This window comes from Heptranchias perlo, unplaced genomic scaffold (genome assembly GCF_035084215.1).
Source record: "Heptranchias perlo isolate sHepPer1 unplaced genomic scaffold, sHepPer1.hap1 HAP1_SCAFFOLD_63, whole genome shotgun sequence".
Lineage (NCBI taxonomy): Eukaryota > Metazoa > Chordata > Chondrichthyes > Hexanchiformes > Hexanchidae > Heptranchias > Heptranchias perlo.
The window spans coordinates 1,538,931-1,544,930 of NW_027139655.1; positions in this window are offsets into that span (position 1 = coordinate 1,538,931).

Genomic DNA, 6,000 nt, shown 5'->3' on the forward strand with positions numbered 1-6,000 from the left:
ACAGTGAGAGCACCTTGTATTTTAAACAGTGAGAGCACCTTGTATTTTAAACTGTGAGAGCACCTTGTATTTTAAACAGTGAGAGCACCGTTCATTATAAACATTAATGCACCGTGTATTTTAAACAGTGAGAGCACCTTGTATTTTAAACTGTGAGTGCACCTTGTATTAAACTGTGAGTGCACCTTATATTTTAAACTGTGAGTGCGCCTTGTATTTTAAACAGTGAGTGCACCGTGCATTTTAAACTGTGAGTGCGCCTTGTATTTTAAACTGTGAGAGCGCCGTGCATTTTAAACAATGAGAGCACCTTGTATTTTAAACAGCAATTGCACCTTGTATTTTGATCAGTGAGAGCACCGTGCATTTTAAACAGTGAGAGCACCATGCATTGTAAACAATGAGAGCACCTTGTATTTTAAACTGAGAGCACCGTGCATTATAAACAGTGAGAGCAACGTGCATTTTTTCAGTAAGTGCACCGTGCATTTTAAACAGTGAGAGCACCTTGTATTTTAAACTGTGAGAGCACCTTGTATTTTAAACAGTGAGTGCACCGTGCATTATAAAGTTGCAACAATGTCCAGAGCAGGTGTGTGTGAAGCCCAGGGAGAGAAGAGAAAACACACCCAGGGGGAGGGTTGGACCCTGCAGCAAACACTGAGCAGCTCAGACAGGCAGATCGGAACCGGTTGGAGGCATTCAGAGGAAAGGCAGGGGAGAAACAAGCTGCAGACTTGGATTCGGGCGAGATTCTGTGCAACTGGGGGAGTGTGAGGGAGAGAGTGAGAGAGAGGGGAGAGGGAGGGAGAGAGAGGGGAGGGATAGGGGGAGAGAGCACCTTGTATTTTAAACAGTGAGTGCACCTTGTATTTTAAACTGTGAGAGCACCTTGTATTTTAAACAGTGAGATCACCGTGCATTTTAAACTGTGAGAGCACCGTGCATTTTAAACAGTGAGAGCACCTTGTATTTTAAACAGTGAGAGCACCGTGCATTTTAAACAGTGAGAGCACCGTGCATTTTTATCAGTAAGTGCACCGTGCATTATAAAACAGTGAGAGCACCGTGTATTTTAAACAGTGAGAGCACCGTGCATTTTAAACAGTGAGAGCACCGTGCATTTTTATCAGTAAGTGCACCGTGCATTTTAAACAGTGAGAGCACCTTGTATTTTAAACTGTGAGAGCACCGTGCATTTTAAACTGTGAGAGCACCGTGCATTTTAAACAGTGAGAGCACCTTGTATTTTAAACAGTGAGTGCACCGTGCATTTTAAACAGTGAGAGCACCGTGCATTTTTATCAGTAAGTGCACCGTGCATTTTAAACAGTGAGAGCACCTTGTATTTTGAACAGTGAGTGCACCTTGTATTTTAAACTGTGAGAGCACCGTGCATTTTAAACAATGAGAGCACCGTGCATTTTTATCAGTAAGTGAACCGTGCATTTTAAACAGTGAGAGCACCTTGTATTTTAAACTGTGAGAGCACCTTGTATTTTAAACTGTGAGAGCACCGTGCATTTTAAACAGTGAGAGCACCGTGCATTTTAAACTGTGAGAGCACCGTGCATTTTTATCAGTAAGTGCACCGTGCATTTTAAACAGTGAGAGCACCTTGTATTTTAAACTGTGAGAGCACCTTGTATTTTAAACTGTGAGAGCACCTTGTATTTTAAACAGTGAGAGCACCGTTCATTATAAACATTAATGCACCGTGCATTTTAAACAGTGAGAGCACCTTGTATTTTAAACTGTGAGAGCACCGTGCATTTTAAACTGTGAGAGCACCTTGTATTTTAAACTGTGAGTGCACCGTGCATTTTAAACAGTGAGAGCACCTTGTATTTTAAACTGTGAGTGCACCGTTCATTTTAAACAGTGAGAGCACCTTGTATTTTAAACAGTGAGAGCACCTTGTATTTTAAACTGTGAGAGCACCTTGTATTTTAAACAGTGAGAGCACCGTTCATTATAAACATTAATGCACCGTGTATTTTAAACAGTGAGAGCACCTTGTATTTTAAACTGTGAGTGCACCTTGTATTAAACTGTGAGTGCACCTTATATTTTAAACTGTGAGTGCGCCTTGTATTTTAAACAGTGAGTGCACCGTGCATTTTAAACTGTGAGTGCGCCTTGTATTTTAAACTGTGAGAGCGCCGTGCATTTTAAACAATGAGAGCACCTTGTATTTTAAACAGCAATTGCACCTTGTATTTTGATCAGTGAGAGCACCGTGCATTTTAAACAGTGAGAGCACCATGCATTGTAAACAATGAGAGCACCTTGTATTTTAAACTGAGAGCACCGTGCATTATAAACAGTGAGAGCAACGTGCATTTTTTCAGTAAGTGCACCGTGCATTTTAAACAGTGAGAGCACCTTGTATTTTAAACTGTGAGAGCACCTTGTATTTTAAACAGTGAGTGCACCGTGCATTATAAAGTTGCAACAATGTCCAGAGCAGGTGTGTGTGAAGCCCAGGGAGAGAAGAGAAAACACACCCAGGGGGAGGGTTGGACCCTGCAGCAAACACTGAGCAGCTCAGACAGGCAGATCGGAACCGGTTGGAGGCATTCAGAGGAAAGGCAGGGGAGAAACAAGCTGCAGACTTGGATTCGGGCGAGATTCTGTGCAACTGGGGGAGTGTGAGGGAGAGAGTGAGAGAGAGGGGAGAGGGAGGGAGAGAGAGGGGAGGGATAGGGGGAGAGAGCACCTTGTATTTTAAACAGTGAGTGCACCTTGTATTTTAAACTGTGAGAGCACCTTGTATTTTAAACAGTGAGATCACCGTGCATTTTAAACTGTGAGAGCACCGTGCATTTTAAACAGTGAGAGCACCTTGTATTTTAAACAGTGAGAGCACCGTGCATTTTAAACAGTGAGAGCACCGTGCATTTTTATCAGCAAGTGCACCGTGCATTATAAAACAGTGAGAGCACCGTGTATTTTAAACAGTGAGAGCACCGTGCATTTTAAACAGTGAGAGCACCGTGCATTTTTATCAGTAAGTGCACCGTGCATTTTAAACAGTGAGAGCACCTTGTATTTTAAACTGTGAGAGCACCGTGCATTTTAAACTGTGAGAGCACCGTGCATTTTAAACAGTGAGAGCACCTTGTATTTTAAACAGTGAGTGCACCGTGCATTTTAAACAGTGAGAGCACCGTGCATTTTTATCAGTAAGTGCACCGTGCATTTTAAACAGTGAGAGCACCTTGTACTTTAAACTGTGAGAGCACCTTGTATTTTAAACTGTGAGAGCATCGTGCATTTTAAACAGTGAGAGCACCTTGTATTTTAAACAGTGAGAGCACCTTGTATTTTAAACAGTGAGAGCACCGTGCATTTTAAACAATGAGAGCACCATACATTTTAAACAGTGAGAGCACCGTGCATTTTAAACAGTGAGAGCACCGTGCATTTTAAACAGTGAGAGCACCGTGCATTTTAAACAGTGAGAGCACCGTGCATTTTAAACAATGAGAGCACCGTGCATTTTAAACAGTGAGAGCACCGTGCATTTTAAACAGTGAGAGCAACGTGCATTTTTATCAGTAAGTGCACCGTGCATTTTAAACAGTGAGAGCACCTTGTATTTTAAACAGTGAGAGCACCTTGTATTTTAAACTGTGAGTGCACCGTTCATTTTAAACAGAGAGCACCTTGTATTTTAAACTGTGAGAGCACCTTGTATTTTAAACTGTGAGTGCACCGTTCATTATAAACATTAATGCACCGTGCACGATAAACAGTGAGAGCACCGTGCACGATAAACAGTGAGAGCACCATGCATTATATACAGTGAGTGCACCATGCATTACAAGCAGTGAGAGCACTATGCACATTAAACAGTGAGAGCACCATGCATTATAAACTGTCAGAACACCATGCATTATAAACAGTAGGAGCACAATGCATTATAAACAGTGAGAGCACCATGCATTATAAACAGTGAGAGCACCGTGCATTATAAGCAGTGAGAGCACAAAGCATTATAAACAGTGAGAGCACAATGCATTGAATGCAGTGAGAGCAACATGCATGATAAACAGTGAGAGCAACGTGCATTATAAACAGTGAGAGCACCATGCATTATAAAGAATGAGAGCAACGTGCATTATAAACAGTGAGAGCACCATGCACATTAAACAGTGAGAGCACCATGCATTATAAACTGTCAGAACACCATGCATTATAAACAGTAGGAGCACAATGCATTATAAACAGTGAGAGCACCATGCATTATAAACAGTGAGAGCACTGTGCATTATAAGCAGTGAGAGCACAAAGCATTATAAACAGTGAGAGCACAATGCATTGAATGCAGTGAGAGCAACATGCATGATAAACAGTGAGAGCAACGTGTATTATAAACAGTGAGAGCACCATGCATTATAAACAATGAGAGCAACGTGCATTATAAACAGTGAGAGCACCATGCATTATAAACAGTGAGAGCACCATGCATTATAAACAGTGAGAGCAACATACATTATAAACAGTGAGAGCACCATGCATTATAACCAGTGAGAGCACCATGCATTATAATCAGTGAGAGCAGCATTGATTATGAACAGTGAGAGCAATATGCATTATAAACAGTGAGAGCACCATGCATTATAAACAGTAAGAGCACCATGCATTATAAACAGTGAGAGAACCATGCATTATACACAGAGAGATACCAAGCATTATATACAGTGAGAGCACGATGCATTATAAACAGTGAAAGCACCATGCATGATAAACAGTGAGCGCACCATGCATTATAAACAGTGAGAGCACGATGCATTATATACAGTGAGTGCACCGTGCATTACAAGCAGTGAGAGCACTATGCACATTAAACAGTGAGAGCACCATGCATTATAAACTGTCAGAACACCATGCATTATAAACAGTAGGAGCACAATGCATTATAAACAGTGAGAGCACCATGCATTATAAACAGTGAGAGCACTGTGCATTATAAGCAGTGAGAGCAACATGCATGATAAACAGTGAGAGCACAATGCATTGAATGCAGTGAGAGCAACATGCATGATAAACAGTGAGAGCAACGTGTATTATAAACAGTGAGAGCACCATGCATTATAAACAGTGAGAGCAACGTGCATTATAAACAGTGAGAGCACCATGCATTATATACAGTGAGTGCACCATGCCTTATAAGCAGTGAGAGCACTATGCACATTAAACAGTGAGAGCACCATGCATTATAAACAGTGAGATACCAAGCATTATAGACAGTGAGAGCACGATGCATTTTAAACAGTGAGAGGACCATGCATTTCAACCAGTGAGAGCACCATGCATTAGAAACAGTGAGAGCGCCATGCATTATAAACAGTGAGAGCGCCATGCATTATAAACAGTGAGAGCGCCATGCACTATAAACAGTGAGAGCGCCATGCATTATAAGCAGTGAGAGCACCATGCATTTTAAACAGTGAGAGGACCATGCATTATCAACAGTGAGAGACCAATGCATTTTAAACAGTGAGAGCACCATGCATTACAAACTGTGAGAGGAGCATTGATTATGAACAGTGAGACCAATATGCATTATAAACAGTGAGAGCACCTTGCATTAGAAACAGTGGGAGCACCATGCTTTATAAAGAGTGAGAGCAACATGCATTATAAACATTGAGAGCACCATGCATTGTAAGCAGTGAGAACACCATGCATTTAAAACAGTGTGAGCACCATGCATTATAAAGAGTGAGAGCCCCATGCATTTTAAACAGTGAGAGCACCGTGCATTTTAAACAGTGAGAGCACCGTGCATTATAAACAGTGAGAGCACCGTGCATTTTAAACAGTGAGAGCACCTTGTATTTTAAACTGTGAGTGCACCTTGTATTTTAAACAGTGAGAGCACCTTGTATTTTAAACTGTGAGAGCACCTTGTATTTTAAACTGTGAGAGCACCATGCATTTTAAACAGTGAGAGCACCGTGCATTTTAAACAGTGAGAGCACCGTGCATTTT